The 19,118-nt window shown below is 43.8% G+C and overlaps 1 long non-coding RNA gene across 2 annotated transcripts in view; it reads right to left on the reverse strand.

The window, feature by feature from the left end:
• Nucleotides 1-19,118, reverse strand: part of LOC138649176 (uncharacterized) — a 148,428-nt gene that overhangs the window by 120,658 nt on the left and 8,652 nt on the right. Inside the window, exon 1 of one of the 2 annotated variants that reach the window (XR_011315255.1) lies at nucleotides 4,599-4,780. The exons of the other annotated variant lie outside the window; for it this stretch is intronic. This is a non-coding gene — a long non-coding RNA (uncharacterized lncRNA). Of the gene's footprint in view, nucleotides 1-4,598; nucleotides 4,781-19,118 lie in introns of those variants that run through there. 2 annotated transcript variants of the gene reach the window in all.

The raw sequence follows: 19,118 nt of genomic DNA on the forward strand, positions 1-19,118 counted from the left end.
CACAATGAATATGACATGAGTATAGGAGCTAATCAGCAGTACCTGGCTGCGACCACTACACATTGAATATGACATGAGTATAGGAGCTGATCAGCAGTACCTAGCTGCGACCACTACACAATGAATATTACATGAGTATAGGAGCTAATCAGCAGTACCTGGCTGCGACCATTACACATTGAATATGACATGAGTCTAGGAGCTGATCAGCCGTACCTGGCTGCGACCACTACACATTGCATATGACATGAGTATAGGAGCTGATCAGCAGTACCTGGCTGCGACTACTACACATTGAATATGACATGAGTATAGGAGCCGATCAGCAGTACCTGGCTGCGATCACTACACATTGAATATGACATGAGAATAGGAACTCATCTGCAGGAGCCAACAGCAGCTGCTAGACATTGAATATGACAGGAGAATAGGAGCTGATCTGCAGTACCAGACAGCATACGTTACACATTGAATATGACAGGAGAATAGGAACTCATCTGCAGTACTCGACAGCTGACGGTAAACATTGAATGGAGTTGTGCATGTGTTCACATCCAGCCGCCACAGCTAATAACAGCTGATCGGTGGGGGTGCTGTAAGTCCGAACTGCACAGATCTGATATTGATGAACTGTCTTGGGGAGAGACCATCAATGTCATATGCCTGGAAACCTCCGTCAAGAATTTGCTACAGTTGTATCCAGTCTAGACAATTCTTTCTGATGGACTGTCTTTTTGCTACAATAAATCAGATGAGGCACAGAGGGTCTTTGACCCACATTAGGCACCGGGGCCTGGGTGTGAGCGCTATTCCTGCACCCTCCGGTGGAAACAGAAACACTCCTCCAATAAATATCCTAATGTTGTATTTCACAACCACTTTTCTATTAGGGATACTCTAAAACACACTTCCACTACTGAGGAACCCCTTACAGCTACTCCACTCCTAAAAAGTGACATACTTTGCTGATGAGATTCACCTTCTGAGAGATACACAATGACACAATATAGCAGCACCGACCCTAAAGGTAGAGGGTCCTGTTAGCAGCTCCTCATGAACACTGTCTGTTCCCATAAAGCCGCTCGCTCCAGTTTACGTAGATGCCTAGTGGCAGCTTTTCAATTTCCCAGCCTTTGCATTAACTATATGTCAGAGGCAACATTATAGAGCCAACTACATATGTACCGCTTGAATCCAAATGAGGACAGACGCTTGTGCCTCCGAGATCTGAGCGGGATCCCAAGTGTATACCTCTATTTATAGAAAACCATTTCAGGATACGACACTCCGCCGCTGCGAAGGATTGCGGCGAGCACCTACAGCTCGCTGGGTAAAGGTGGCAATTCTGCCTGTCAGATTAACTCACAATAGTGGAGTGTGAAACCGGCGCATCTAATCCCAAGCAGAAATCAGTCCATTGCGTTAAATCAATAGTCCACATCACTCCCTCATTCCCATCAGTAAAACCATTACGAGGAGCCATTGTCGCCACTCGGCGGGCTGATTGAGGCTGGAGACGGATTGTGACAAGACCCGGAATTACTGACAAGTCCTCGTGGCAGTGGAGTGACATGTAAACATGATTAGCTTTTGTAATACCTGCACAAGCGCTCAGGAAAAACGCACCGACTCCATGTGTGGCTGCCGATGACTGAGCTATTTGGACATTTCGATTCTTTGTTTCCACTTTTAATTCCATTTACAAAGAAAATTTAATTATCGAATTGTGGGATCCGGACCCTTCCCGTCCTCCATCATTCATCTCTGTGTAATCTCCAAAGAAACCTGAATACAGTGCCACGAAAAGTATTCATACCCCATGAACTTTTTTCATATTTTCTCACTTTACACCCACAAACTTAACTTTATTGGGATGCTATGTAATACAACAGAATGTAACAAGTATTTGTGACATGTAAAGGAAATGATACAATGATTTCTAATTATTTTAAGAATATAAATCTGAAAAATTAGAAGTTTGTATTTAGCCCCCCTGTGGTCTGATCCCCCTAAATAAAATCCTGAGTGACCAATCGCCTCCAGAAGTCACCTGATTAGTACATTGCGTCCACCTGGGTGTGATTTCTCCTCAGTATAACTACAGCTGTTCTGTGATGGTCTCTGAGGTTTGTGTGAGAACATTAGGGATCAAATACCATCATGAAAATCAAGGAGCCCACCAGACAGGTCAGGGATAAAGCTGTGAAGAGTAAAGCAGGGTTAGTGTGGAGACACGGGGGGTCAGCGAACACCCTGGTTCGCTAGTCGAAACGGCATAGTCCAAGGATCATCCCACCAGAGATTCCAGGGCCAACTGCCCTACCTGAAGCACATACACGGAGAGGAGGGATCGACAATCTTAGAAAGATGACAGTCCATTCAGCTACAAGGCTAGGTGACAAGAGGGTCACAACCTGGCTTCTCCGAACATCTCTATGGAGCCAGGCAACTGGCGGGTCTGATTCATGGCCACCACAAATGTATCTTTGGGACTCAGGCGACCAGTGGGTCCAAATCCTGACTACCCCAACCGTATCCATGGTTCGCCAATGGTCAGTGGAGCAGATCTATATTTTTCCAGCTGAGTGTCCCTCATCATGGAGCCATGATGTCTTGGCTGCTGTCCTGTAGACAGTCTCTCGTTCTTTCGAACTTTTGGCTGTCTTGAAGTCTGGAGGTATCTCTGTTAGAGAGAGGAATCGCCTCTTTTTATAGTTAACAACTGACCTTCAAACCAGCATCCAGAGGTCAAGAGAAAGATGGGATGAGGTTGACTCACATTGTTTGACAATTTAATCAATTTGCAACGTTTGTACTCCTCTGCTTTGCAAGTCAACAAGCTAGATGGCCTTGATAATGTGTAATCAACATATCAACAAACATTACTAGTAATTCAGGATAACAGCACAGTATGTTACATCAAATATCAACTTAGAAGACAATATTACAGGCTTGTACAAACAAAAGTCTGTGTGTGTTTTCTTGACCAACCAGAAAGAAACACATAAAAGTCAACATATAGATAACAGTCTATTTCTCCTGGCTTACTGAAAATAGTTTGATTAATTAAGATAAAATGATGTGTCATCACAGTTAGGTTATAAAAAAATAGTCCATGCTCTGAACATCTCATGGAGCACTGTGCAATCCATCATCCAGAAATATAAGGAGTATAGCACAACTGCAAATCTACCAAGACATGGAGGTGCAGAGATCCACAACTCAGAGGAGAGAATCTGTTCACAGGACAAGTATTAGTCGTATACACCACTCTTTTATGGAAGAGCGGCAAGAAGGAAGACATTTTTGAATGCCATAAAAAGTCCTGTTTGCAGTTTGCAAAGACCCATGTAGGGGGCACTGCGAGCATGTGGAACAAGGAGCTCTGGTCAGATGAGATCAAAGGAAAACTTTTTGGACTAAACGTAAAATGCTATGTGTGGCAGAAAACTAACATTACATAGCATCGTTAAAACATCATCCCCACCATCATACATGGTGGTGGCAGCATCCTGCTGTGAAAGGCTTTTCTTCAGTAGGGGCAGGGAAGCTGGTCAGAGTTGATAGAAAGAGATAAATACAGGACAATCCTTGGTGAAAACCTGTCAGAGGCTGCAAAAGGCTTGAGGCTGGGGCGCCAGTTCACCTTTCAGCAAGACATTGACCCTAAACATCCTGCCAGTGGCACGCTACAATGGGATGGTTTAGAGCAAAGTATATGCCTGGGTCCCACCGTGAAGCATGGAGGAGGAGGTGTGGTGGTGTGGGGGTGCTTTGCTGGTGACACTGTTGGGGATTTATTCAAAATTGAAGGCAAACTGAACCAGCATGGCTACCACAGCATCTTGCAGCGGCGTGCTATTCCATCCGGTTTGCCTTTAGTTGGACCATCATTTAGGACATCAGTTGGACCATCAGGACAATGACCCCAAACACACCTCCAGGCGGTGTAAGGGCTATTTGACCAAGAAGGAGAGTGATGGGGGGCTACGCCAGACCTGAACCCAATCGAGATGGTTTGGGGTGAGCTGGACCGCAGAGTGAAGGCAAAAGGGCCAACAAGTGCTAAGCATCTCTAGGAACTCCTTCAAGGTTGTTGTAAGACCATTTCCGGTGACTACCTCTTGAAGCTCATCAAGAGAATGCCAAGAGTGTGCAAAGCAGTCATCAAAGCAAAAGGTGGCTACTTTGAAGAACCTAGAATATAAGACATATTTTCAGCTGTTTCACACTTTTATGTTAAGTATATAATTCCACATGGGTTAATTCATAGTTTTGATGCCTTCAACGTGAATTTACAATTTTCATGGTCATGAAAATACAGAAAAATCTTTAAATGAGAAGGTGTGTCCAAACTTTTGGTCTGTACTGTATATCATTATATACAGGAGATGCCCAGGTTATACCAGCTGTGCATATTACATACAGGAGATGCTCAGGTTATAGCAGTTGTACATATATCATTATACACAGGAGATACCCAGGTTATACCAGCATGGTCCATACCCCTATATATCAGCAGATGCTTATGTTCTACCATATAGTTTGACACCAGGAGGATTTTCAGTCTTGGCTCTATGTGGTGGGAGATAAGTTACCTGTTGTCCATCTGCCTGTGGATTTTATCTCTTTTCCCGGATGATTTCTCTTCCTTTAGATCTGGGTCACTTCGTCCCCAGAGTCTTCTGTCCTAGAAACTTTTACAGAGAAGTTGATATAGTAAAGTTTGCAGAGAAGCACACAAATATTTTACTGCTCGCATCTTAATGTCGGCCATTGTGATTCCAGTCTTGTGACGCGGTTAAATATTCATCAGCGTTAGACACCGCTGCTGGCAATCTGTACTTTTCTTACTCCCAACAAAACAGGAAAAAAAAAAAAAAGTATCAATGTCAAAGAAAAGGAAAACTTCACTGCGAGAATAGTAACTCGTGATCCCGGCTGTCAGGACGCATCCATCTCTGCGCAAATCATGGGATATAATCGCCATTATTTATTCATACGAGGACGACACTGCAGAACTCAGGAACCGACGAAAAGCACAAAAGTGCAGCTGAAAGAGCATTCTCCCCGTAAAGGAGCTTTCCAAGCTTGTGAAAAAAAAGTGAGAAAAGGAGGAAGAATGATATGTAGGAAGCATCGCTCACCTGATGAGTCCCCTGCGATTCCACAGCGATCGCTCCTGTGGTCCTCGCTAGTCTTTGTGTACTTGGCTGTAGCAGTGACGTGCGGCGTCTGATATGAGACCGGTAAGGCCACTGATTGGCTGCAGCGGTCATGTGCGGTATAGGCTACGTTCTCTGTGAGCCAAGTGCATTGAAACTAGCAAAGAACACTGGAGACAGTGCTGGAACGGCAGGGAACGCAACAGGTCTTTGAAGACAAGGCATCACATTGCCCCTTCCTCGTCTTCTTTTTACCACTTTAATGATTACTTTAAGGTAAGCTAACAAATGATCAGGTGTAGGAATATTCCCATATTGCCAAGGTACGCAGGGGTGAACCTAGCCTCTCTGCTGCCTGAGGCGAACGGGAAAAAAAGCTCCCTATGGGAGGTGGAGCCACATATTCATTTCTGTAATGAGCGGTACCATGTGACCGCTCAGTGCAGGAAGAATCTGCAGCGCTGGAAAAAACAGGGACTGCAGGGACCGCGCCGGGAGTAGGTGAGTATAATACTACAGAATCTGCCGCCCCCTCTCTTCTGCCGCCTGAGCCAAAGAGCTCAAATCGCCTCATGGTAGCAGCGTCACTGAGGGTATGTCATCACTTAATGATCACTTGGGTCCGAACTCTGGACCCCACGTATCTTAAGAAGGAAGGGGACACAAAACTAATTTTATCCCAATGTCTGGACAAAGATGGAAAGACTTTCCCATGATAATGACAACTAGGGAATGAAGCAGAGATGAATAGTTACCTTAACCTACCGTCCGTGTGTAACCATAGCACATATACAGCGAGACTAATATGCGCTGTTATTCACTATAACACCAGGACGACTGACATCGGGGTCACCATTGTATTCCTAGGCTATCCTATTATTTTCTTAGTTTTTTTTTTAGGATGACTCCGTTTTATTTGCAGGTGCAAGCTGACATTGCTTACTTGCATTTTTCAGCAAAAAACACAGACCATAAACAGCTGACAACATAGCAAAGGGATCTAATTGCTGAAAGTTATCAGTCAAGAGAAAGTACAAAAAAAAAATTCCAAATCATTATATTTAACATGGAGGATTGCGAAGATGAAGACCTTGTTCAAATTTTGATAAAAAGACAAGAAAAAAATAGTTCCGAGAGGCTTGTAAAAGGCCGACAGCAACATTAAAGGAGCTGCAGGAATTTGTCACAAGTCTTGGTTGTATACTGCATGTGACAACAATCTCTGTTATCCTTTATATGTCTGGCCTGTGGGGTCAGGAGGGAAGACAGAAGCCATTTCGTACAAAGAAAAACATCTAAGCCCCAATATGTTTTACTGATATGTTTTACCAAAACCTACATCTAAGTCTGCCAAAATTGTGAGGGAAAACGTGCTATATGTGAAGAGACCAAGGTGGAACTTTTTGGCCAAAAGCGGAAAAGCAAACACTGCTGAAGAATATAAGAGCACCATACTCTCAGAGAGGCATGGTGGAGACAGCTTTGGGGCTGTTTTAGAGGAATTGGAAATTGGTCTTAAGTTAAGGAGGGGGGGAATTAACAACAATTCCAAATATCAGTCAATTTTGCAACGAGACCCTTAGGCCTGCGTAAAAAAGCTGACGATGAAGAGGAATTGAACCTTTCAGCACAACAACGATCCTAAACATAGCTCCAAACAAGCAAAAAAATGGCTTCTCCAGAAGATGAAAGTTCTGGAATAGGCCATCCTGAGTCTGAATCCAAGTGACAATCTGTGGTGACTTGAAAAGGGCACTGCACACAGGAGATGCCCCCACAATCTGACAGGTGTAGAGCCACTGCAAGGAAGATCGGGCAAAGATCGCCAATTCTACATGGGCTGCGCTGATAGACTCCAACCCAAAAATTCTGAATGTTGTTAGAATTTCATTTGGACCTCACCATTAGTGTAACGGTTGTAACAGTGCCACTCACTTGGGAGCGGGATGAGGAATCAGCGAATGGTTTCTAGTAAAGGTTCAGCTGGTTTATTTGACTCCTCATTAACCGCATCACAGGAAAACTTAAATACAGCCCTTGTCTGGCACAAAGTGAAACATAAAGCATAAAGTCCATACACTAGTGCTGGTTAGCCCACGTGGGTTAGAGTCCAGCTAATTAGTCCTTTAGCAAAGGCACTCAATCCAGGAGATCTGCACACAGTCATGTGTGAGACAAATAGTTCCCATTTTGCAATGTGAATCACACCCAAGGGTGAAGATATGGTGAGCAGCTATCTCTCCCACCTCATCAGCTGCTCACAATAAACACGGCCCTGTCATGGCCGATTAACCCATCGTAGTACTGTGTACTGGAGCATTACTCCAAGTTTATATGACAGAGGATAACCACCTCTGTGATACATACAGTATCTAGCATCCACTATGTGTCCGTCAGCCACCTTACTGGGTGTGCAGATTTATGCAACCACATTATTTTAGTTTACACATTATGGGCGACCATTAAAGGAAGAGAATGTTCTGAAATTATTCTTCTTGGTAGGAAAATCCTACATGACAAAAAACTGTCATTTTAACAGGTGTGTGCAGACTTTCTATATCCAGGATATATACAGTGATGACAGTACAGGAATAATGCAAACTGTGATGTCATAATTCAGGCATAATACACACAGTGATATCACAGTACAGGGATAATACATAGAGTGATGTCACAATAGAGGGATAATACACACAGTGATGTCACAGTACAGGGATAATACACACAGTGATGTCACAGTACAGGGATAATACACACAGTGATGTCTACAGGGATAATGTACACAGTGATATCACAGCACAGGGATAATACACACAGTGATGTCACAGTACAGGGATAATACACACAGTGATGTCTACAGGGATAATGTACACAGTGATGGCACAGTACAGGGATAATACACACAGTGATGGCACAGTACAGAGATAATGCACACAGTGATGTCACAGTACAGGGATAATGCACACAGTGATGTCACAGTACAGGGATAATACACACAGTGATGTCACAGTACAGGGATAATACACACAGTGATGTCACAGTACAGGGATAATGCACACAGTAATGTCACAGTACAGGGATAATGCACACAGTGATGGCACAGTACAGGGATAATACACACAGTGATGGCACAGTACAGAGATAATACACACAGTGATGGCACAGTGCAGGGATAATACAGTGATGTCACAGTACAGGGATAATACACACAGTGATGTCACAGTACAGAGATAATACACACAGTGATGTCACAGTGCAGGGATAATACACACAGTGATGTCACATTACAGGGATAATACACACAGTGATGTCACAGTACAGAGATAATAAACACAGTGAGGTCACAGTACAGGGATAATGCACACAGTAATGTCACAGCACAGGGATAATGCACACAGTGATGTCACAGTACAGGGATAATACACACAGTGATGTCCCAGTACAGGGATAATACACACAGTAATGTCACAGTACAGGGATAATGCACACAGTGATGGCACAGTACAGGGATAATACACACAGTGATGGCACAGTACAGAGATAATACACACAGTGATGTCACAGTGCAGGGATAATACAGTGATGTCACAGTGCAGGGATAATACACACAGTGATGTCACAGTACAGGGATAATACACACAGTGATGTCACAGTACAGAGATAATAAACACAGTGAGGTCACAGTACAGGGATAATGCACACAGTAATGTCACAGTACAGGGATAATGCACACAGTGATGGCACAGTACAGGGATAATACACACAGTGATGTCACAGTACAGAGATAATAAACACAGTGATGTCACAGTACAGGGATAATGCACACAGTGATGGCACAGTACAGGGATAATACACACAGTGATGTCACAGTACAGGGATAATACACACAGTGATGTCACAGTACAGAGATAATAAACACAGTGATGTCACAGTACAAGGATAATGCACACAGTAATGTCACAGTGCAGGGATAATACACACAGTGATGTCACATTACAGGGATAATACACACAGTGATGTCACAGTACAGAGATAATAAACACAGTGAGGTCACAGTACAGGGATAATGCACACAGTAATGTCACAGCACAGGGATAATGCACACAGTGATGTCACAGTACAGGGATAATACACACAGTGATGTCCCAGTACAGGGATAATACACACAGTAATGTCACAGTACAGGGATAATGCACACAGTGATGGCACAGTACAGGGATAATACACACAGTGATGGCACAGTACAGAGATAATACACACAGTGATGTCACAGTGCAGGGATAATACAGTGATGTCACAGTGCAGGGATAATACACACAGTGATGTCACAGTACAGGGATAATACACACAGTGATGTCACAGTACAGAGATAATAAACACAGTGAGGTCACAGTACAGGGATAATGCACACAGTAATGTCACAGTACAGGGATAATGCACACAGTGATGGCACAGTACAGGGATAATACACACAGTGATGTCACAGTACAGAGATAATAAACACAGTGATGTCACAGTACAGGGATAATGCACACAGTGATGGCACAGTACAGGGATAATACACACAGTGATGTCACAGTACAGGGATAATACACACAGTGATGTCACAGTACAGAGATAATAAACACAGTGATGTCACAGTACAAGGATAATGCACACAGTAATGTCACAGTACAGGGATAATGCACACAGTGATGGCACAGTACAGGGATAATACACACAGTGATGTCACAGTACAGAGATAATAAACACAGTGATGTCACAGTACAGGGATAATGCACACAGTGATGGCACAGTACAGGGATAATACACACAGTGATGTCACAGTACAGGGATAATACACACAGTGATGTCACAGTACAGAGATAATAAACACAGTGATGTCACAGTACAAGGATAATGCACACAGTAATGTCACAGTACAGGGATAATGCACACAGTGATGGCACAGTACAGGGATAATACACACAGTGATGTCACAGTACAGGGATAATACACACAGTGATGTCACAGTACAGGGATAATACACACAGTGATGTCACAGTACAGAGATAATAAACACAGTGATGTCACAGTACAAGGATAATGCACACAGTAATGTCACAGTACAGGGATAATGCACACAGTGATGGCACAGTACAGGGATAATACACACAGTGATGTCACAGTACAGGGATAATACACACAGTGATGTCACAGTACAGAGATAATAAACACAGTGATGTCACAGTACAAGGATAATGCACACAGTAATGTCACAGTACAGGGATAATACACACAGTGATGTCACAGTACAGGGATAATACACACAGTGATGTCACAGTACAGGGATAATACACACAGTGATGTCACAGTACAGGGATAATACACAGTGATGTGTGAACGTACAAGAATAGTACCCCGATCAGAAGGCTACAGGAATGTGATGCATATAGATTGGATTTTTCTGATTCTGATTTCTCAGTTTCCCTCAGACATTAGTGGCACCGGGTTTTGCTCCTGTGCTGCTAAAATGGGGGTGAGATGCTGAGGATTCTATGGAATAAGTGTGTCCTCTATACAGGACGCCGGTGACATGAATCAATAATCGATTAAGAATAATTCCTTATATCTTTAGAAATCCCGGATCAGATCCAGTATGCGCCTGTGTATAATGCTCCCCACTAACACAAAGTCACAAGTAGCTTCCGCTTATTTAGAGGGATATTAAACCTGTTATATTTTATAATTGATTTTTACATTCACAGTTCAGAAGTAAAAGATAACGTTGGATTTAATGTTATTTTTTGGTAAAATTGTAAGAAAAAAAAGAATCTTAGTCTTCTTAGAAATTCCTGTTCAGTTCAATGCTGCCCCCTGCTGCTCAGAGTAGTAACTGCAGCCCACCATAAATAAACTTCAATCTCTTGCCTTTCATACAGGAAAGAAATATATCTTGGTACCGTGTTAGCCAGTGGATAGAAAAATATTTAGAATTGAGAGTCCTCAGTGGTTGATACCTTTTAATGGCTAACTGAAAAGATGGTAACAAATTGCAAGCTTTCGAGACTACACAGGTCTCTTCATCAGGCAAAGACTAAAACAAATTCTGAAGAATCACATATTTATGCACAACATAGTATAGGAAAAAAAAAAAAAAAAAAAAAAAAAAACCATGGATAAGCCAGGTGACATGAAGCAGAAATACCATGGGTGATAAACAGTTACGTCCATAAATATTGGGCCAATTCTTAGATAAGGATTGTTTTATTGTCCTGTGATTAGGGTCTCTGTTTTAATGACCCTTCATGGTCTGAGGGGCAAGTTCCTTAGTTGATGTAAAAAGACATAAATCCATGTGACACATTCATTCCTGCATTAAGAGTGTCAAAGGTCGTCATCAGTTTATATTCCCAGACTCTCCTGTCTTTCTGCGATTTGAAGTTTCCTTTCAATACAAGTAATTTCATGTCCATAATGTTATGATTTGGGAGACAGAAATGTATTGCCACCGGTAGATCCATTCTTTTTTCTCTTATTGTATGGCGATGAGAGTTCATCCTTGTTCTAAGCTTCTGCCCTGTCTCCCCCACATACAGACCCCCAGTTGGACATTTAGTACATATAATTAGGTACACCACATTAGAAGTGACGCAGCTGAAAGTACCTGGGATCTTGTAGTCCTGATGTGAATTGGGGATCTTTATCTTGTCTGTGGTCATTATAAATGGACAGGTTTTACATTTTTTCTGGTTGCAAGGAAAGGTTCCTGCAGCTGTTGGAGAGGACAGGGAGCTCCTGACAATGATGCTTCTTAGATTTGGGGGCTGCCTAAAACACAGTAGTGGGGGGTCAGGAAAAATGGATTGTAATCGGGCATCTTTTTGCAGTAAAGGTTGTAATTTCCGTGCAGCTCCCCTTAGCACCTCCAGATTTGGGTTGTAGGTAACCACTAGAGGTACCCGGTTATTTTCTTCTTTAGTTTTGTAATGTAGCAGGTGATTCCTTGATATTCTGGTGGCTCTTGTGATCTGATTTTCAATTGTTCTTGGATGGTAGCCCTGATTCAAAAAGATCTTTCTGAGGCGACCAAGGTGCTCATCCCTATCCATGGGGTTGGAACATATACGATTGTATCTGATGGCTTGGCTGTAGACAATAGAGTTTTTTATGTGTTTTGGATGGAAACTGTCCCATTTAAGGTATGTTGGGCGGTCGATTGGCTTCTGATACAGGGATGTCTCTATTTCATTTTTCTGCAGCCTAATGATGGTGTCCAAAAAGTTAATTTCAGTGCAGGAGTAGTTGAGTGTTAAGTTGATGGTAGGATGAAATTGATTAAACTGTTCATGGAACGTCTTTAGCTGCGGCTCAGACTCCGTCCAGATGATTAAAATGTCATCAATGTAGCGGTAGTAGGCCAGAGGCCTGATGGGGCATGAGGACAAAAAGTCGCTTTCAAGCTTGGCCATGAAAAGATTTGCATACTGTGGGGCCATTTTACTTCCCATTGCTGTGCCAGTCTCCTGTAGATAGATCTTCTTGTCAAACTCAAAGTAATTGTGGGTGAGGATGAATTTTATAAGTTTCACCACAGAATTTGCATCAGTCCCTGCGTTTTCCAGGAAGAATTTGCAGGCATTTAATCCATCCTGGTGTGGGATATTGGAGTACAAAGATTCCACATCCATGGTGGCCAGGATGGTTCCTTCTGGTAGAGGACCTATTGCTGATAGTTTATTCAATAGGTCAGTTGTGTCCTGAATGAAGCTGGGTGTATCTTTTACCAGGGGTTTAAGAATACCCTCTACCCATCCAGATACCTGCTCAGTAAGGGTGCCCACACACGAAATAATTGGTCTTCCTGGGTTTCCAGATTTGTGGATTTTGGGAAGCATGTAGAATGTCCCTGTTCTTGGACTTTCTGGTATCAGGTCATTGGTTCTTATGGATTCGTCGGGCAGACAAGATACCAACTTGTTTAGTTCCTTGTAATAATCCTGTGTAGGATCCGACTCCAATTTTTTGTAGTAGCGTGTGTCCATAAGTTGTCTGTTTGCTTCCTTCATATAGTCTGATGTGTTCATCATGACTATTGCACCTCCCACAGACAAGATAAAGATCCCCAATTCACATCAGGACTACAAGATCCCAGGTACTTTCAGCTGCGTCACTTCTAATGTGGTGTACCTAATTATATGTACTAAATGTCCAACTGGGGGTCTGTATGTGGGGGAGACAGGGCAGAAGCTTAGAACAAGGATGAACTCTCATCGCCATACAATAAGAGAAAAAAGAATGGATCTACCGGTGGCAATACATTTCTGTCTCCCAAATCATAACATTATGGACATGAAATTACTTGTATTGAAAGGAAACTTCAAATCGCAGAAAGACAGGAGAGTCTGGGAATATAAACTGATGACGACCTTTGACACTCTTAATGCAGGAATGAATGTGTCACATGGATTTATGTCTTTTTACATCAACTAAGGAACTTGCCCCTCAGACCATGAAGGGTCATTAAAACAGAGACCCTAATCACAGGACAATAAAACAATCCTTATCTAAGAATTGGCCCAATATTTATGGACGTAACTGTTTATCACCCATGGTATTTCTGCTTCATGTCACCTGGCTTATCCATGGTTTTTTTTTTTTTTTTTCCTATACTATGTTGTGCATAAATATGTGATTCTTCAGAATTTGTTTTAGTCTTTGCCTGATGAAGAGACCTGTGTAGTCTCGAAAGCTTGCAATTTGTTACCATCTTTTCAGTTAGCCATTAAAAGGTATCAACCACTGAGGACTCTCAATTCTAAATATTTGCCTTTCATAATCTTCTGAGGTTTATCTGAGAACACCATTCTCTGCCTGCAAATATCAGATCCTGAAAAAAGGGGCAGAAGAGCCTCTTATGGACCGACTTAAGTGCTGCGGCCCACCCCTGGGGGTAGAGGATGGCAGCGGGGAAGAGAGGGCAGCGATGCAGTGATCCCATCAATAGAACATCAGGGGTTCTAGTTCTGAGCTTATCTCCCCTTCAGGCAGTTTCTGGGGATGTTTTGCAGGTTGTATAGATTGATGTCAGCGAGGGCGCACATCTGGGGTGTCGTTACAGTTTATTAGCACGCGATAAACCTGCCAACTCTGTAGGATGTGAGCATTTAGGAGAGGAATCAAAATTTATAACACAGTGAGACAAAGTAAAAATGAAGCTTCAAGAAGAAAAACTAAAATTCTGTATATATATAGAATTTGGACCCCATCATCCCAGCATTTATCCTGCAGAAGGATGATACATTCTTCTATCTAGAATCCCCCTTTATTTCCTATAAACCTCCATTGTTTTCCCTTTGTATGGAGCTGCTGTATATAATGAATGCGCTTGTGGGATGGCGGGGAGGGCGAGTATCGGGAGTTCAATGAACGCCAATGTTCTGACGGATGGAGTCTTGGGAGATTACGCGTCTTCTCCCGTCAGTCATATTTAATCCTGTTGTTCTCCCTCTCCTTGTAGTGGTCTTCCACCACATCCAGGTTTATGGGCAATGACCGCCATAATATTCTGCTGCATTACAAGCCATTAATTAGCAGGTACCGCGCCGCCCTATATTACATTTTTACAGCCCGGCTAGCGCCCTTTTATGGGCCGCGTAGTAAAATATTAATGGACTGTCCATGACAGCGCAGCTTCCTTCCTCTGTTTAAATTGGACGCTGTTTAATCACAGTCGTTGTCCATTGCAGAATGGTTAGTGCCGGACTGATTGCTGAGCAGGGGTCCGGGAGACCCTCTAGATTTGTAGGTGTGTGGAGTAAGATATGGAGAATATCAAGACATTTTATTTGTGGAGATTGCTATCACCTGAAGTGAATGGAGGCAATCAGTGTAAGGTGACTGCCATCTAGTGGAGGGATGGGGCCACGACATAGATGGGTTTACACTCAATGTAAATGATTCGTCAGTCACGTATGGATGAAACAAGGGATTAGGGCAGGGGTGTCAAACTGCATTCATCGAGGGCTGCAAACAGGTCATGTTTTCAGGATTTCCTTGTACTGCACAGGTGATAATTTAATCACCTACACAAATAATGAGTTGGTGATTAAATTATCACCTGTGCAGTACAAGGAAATCCTGAAAACATGACCTGTTTGCAGCCCTCGAGGAATGCAGTTTGACACCCCTGGATTAGGGAATGCACTCAGGAGGGTTTGCAACTGCAACAGATGGCAATAGCTTGCAAAAGCAGCAGTGTGTGACTGGGGGCCAAGACTATTTCACTGCATATACAGTGGCTTTTCTCCCCCTTGGCATTCTTCATGTTTTGCTATCTCACAACCTGGAATTTCACGTTTTTTTTTTAGGGTTTGCATCTGTTCATGTAAAGAACATGCCGACAACTGTGCACATTTGTTTTCTTGTTACTGTGAGGCAAACAAAAAATGGGACAAAATAACTGAAAACTTCAGAGTACTTAATCACTCACCCCCTAAGGTCAGTACTTTGTAGAACCTCCTTTTGCGGCAATTACAGCTGCAAGTCACTTCGGGTGAGTCTCTCTGAGCTTTCCACATCTTACCACTGGGATTTATCCCCATTCCTCAAGGCAAAACTGCTCAAGCTCCTTCACGTTAGATGTTTCCTCTGGGTGGGGGCACAATGAGGGCATGATACTGTGTGTGAGGGCACAATGATGGCATCATACTGTGTGTGAGGGCACAATGATGGCATCATACTGTGTGTGAGGGCACAATGAGGACATCATACTGTGTGAGGGCACAATGATGGCATCATACTGTGTGTGAGGGCACAATGATGGCATCATACGTGTGGGTGCACAATGAGGACATCATACTGTGTGTGAGGACACAATGAGGACATCATACTGTGTGTGAGGACACAATGAGGACATCATACTGTGTGTGAGGGCACAATGAGGACATCATACTCTGTGAGGGCACAATGATGGCATCATACTGTGTGTGAGGGCACAATGATGACATCATACTGTGTGTGAGGGCACAATGAGGACATCATACTGTGTGTGAGGGCACAATGAGGACATCATACTGTGTGTGGGGGCACAATGATGACATCATACTGTGTGTGGGGGTACAATGAGGACATCATACTGTGTGTGAGGGCACAATGAGGACATCATACTGTGTGTGAGGGCACAATGATGGCATCATACTGTGTGTGAGGGCACAATGAGGACATCATACTGTGTGAGGGCACAATGATGGCATCATACTGTGTGTGGGTCACAATGAGGGCATCATACTGTGTGTGGGCACAATGAGGGCATCATACTGTGTGTGGGGGCACAATCAGGACATCATACTGTGTGAGAGCACAATGATGGCATCATACTGTGTGTGAGGGCACAATGAGGACATCATACTGTGTGAGGGCACAATGAGGACATCATACTGTGTGTGAGGGCACAATGATGGCATCATACTGTGTGTGAGGGCACAATGAGGACATCATACTGTGTGAGGGCACAATGATGGCATCATACTGTGTGTGAGGGCACAATGAGGACATCATACTGTGTGTGAGGGCACAATGAGGACATCATACTGTGTGTGGGGGCACAATGAGGACATCATACTGTGTGTTGGGGCACAATGAGGACATCATACTGTGTGTGAGGGCACAATGAGGACATCATACTGTGTGTGGGGGCACAATGAGGACATCATACTGTATGTAAGGGCACAATGATGACATCATACTGTGTGTGGGGGCACAATGATGGCATCATACTGTGTGTGAGGGCACAATGAGGACATCATACTGTATGTGGGGGCACAATGAGGACATCATACTCTGTGAGGGCACAATGATGGCATCATACTGTGTGTGAGGGCACAATGAGGACATCATACTGTGTGTGGGGGCACAATGAGGACATCATACTCTGTGAGGGCACAATGATGGCATCATACTGCGTGAGGGCACAATGAGGACATCATACTGTGTGTGAGGACACAATGAGGACATCATACTGTGTTTGAGGGCACAATGAGTACATCATACTCTGTGAGGGCACAATGATGGCATCATACTGTGTGTGAGGGCACAATGATGACATCATACTGTGTGTGAGGGCACAATGAGGACATCATACTGTGTGTGAGGGCACAATGAGGACATCATACTGTGTGTGGGGGCACAATGAGGACATCATACTGTGTGTGAGGGCACAATGAGGACATCATACTGTGTGTGAGGGCACAATGAGGACATCATACTGTGTGTGAGGGCACAATGAGGACATCATACTGTGTGTGAGGGCACAATGATGGCATCATACTGTGTGTGAGGGCACAATGAGGACATCATACTGTGTGAGGGCACAATGATGGCATCATACTGTGTGTGAGGGCACAATGAGGACATCATACTGTGTGTGAGGGCACAATGAGGACATCATACTGTGTGTGGGGGCACAATGAGGACATCATACTGTGTGTTGGGGCACAATGAGGACATCATACTGTGTGTGAGGGCACAATGAGGACATCATACTGTGTGTGGGGGCACAATGAGGACATCATACTGTATGTAAGGGCACAATGATGACATCATACTGTGTGTGGGGGCACAATGATGGCATCATACTGTGTGTGAGGGCACAATGAGGACATCATACTCTGTGAGGGCACAATGATGGCATCATACTGTGTGTGAGGGCACAATGATGGAATCATACTGTGTGAGGGCACAATGTTGGCATCATACTGTGTGTGGGGGCACAATGATGGCATCATACTGGGTGAGGGCACTATGTTGGCATCATACTGTGTGAGGGCACAAAGAGGGCATCATACTGTGTGAGGGCACAATGAGGACATCATACTGTGTGAGGACACAATGATGGCATCATACTGTGTGTTGGGGCACAATCAGGATATCATGCTGTGTGTGAGGGCACAATGATGGCATCATACTGTGTGTGGGGGCACAATGAGGGCATCATACTGTTGAGGGCACAATGATGGCATCATACTGTGTGTGGGGGCACAATGAGGGCATCATTCTATGTGTGGAGGCACAATGGGGCATAATACTGTGTGTGGGGCACAATGAGGGCATGATACTGTGTGTGTGGGGAAATTAGGGCATCATTTTATGTTGGGGCACAATGAGAGCATGATAATGTGTGTGGAGGCACAATGGGGCATAATACTGTGTATGGGGGCATAATGAGGGCATGATACTGTGTGTGAGGGCACAATGAGGACATGATACTGTGTCTGGGGGCACAATAAGGGCATCATACTGTTTGTGGGGGCACAATTAGGGCATCATTCTATGTGTGGGGGCACAATGAGTGCATCATACTGTGTGTGGGGGCACAATGGGGCATAATACTGTGTATGGGGGCATAATACTGTGTGTGTGGGCACAATGGGGCATAATACTGTGTGTGGGGGCACAATTAGGGCATCATTCTATTTGTGGGGGCACAATAAGAGCATCATACTGTGTGTGGGGGCACAATGGGGCATAATACTGTGTATGGGGGCATAATGAGGGCATGACACTGTGTGTGGGCACAATGGGGATAATACTGTGTATGGGGGCATAATGAGGGCATGATACTGTGTGTGGGCACAATGGGGCATAATACTGTGTGTGGGGGCACAATGGATGCATCCTTCTGTGTTGGGAGGTAGTTACTGTGAGCGGTATTATGTGCAGTTTGTGTTCTCCACAATACCTGTGTCTTATTTTTTGTCTTTAAATCTGGGAGTTATGTGGCCACACCAGTCGTACATTTGCCATTCTGCACGTAACGCTCAGGATCGCCCTGTATACATTTATGGTGTGTGGTCCTAAAGCTTCTAAAGGAAACATACCCTAACCTAGTCCTGTTCTCACAGCAGAGGGTTTGTAACAATGTATCGGTGTATGAGAGCTATTGGCCTGATGGATGCGTGTTGTTGCCTACACTCA

This window comes from Ranitomeya imitator, chromosome 9 (assembly GCF_032444005.1).
Source record: "Ranitomeya imitator isolate aRanImi1 chromosome 9, aRanImi1.pri, whole genome shotgun sequence".
In the NCBI taxonomy this organism is placed as follows: domain Eukaryota; kingdom Metazoa; phylum Chordata; class Amphibia; order Anura; family Dendrobatidae; genus Ranitomeya; species Ranitomeya imitator.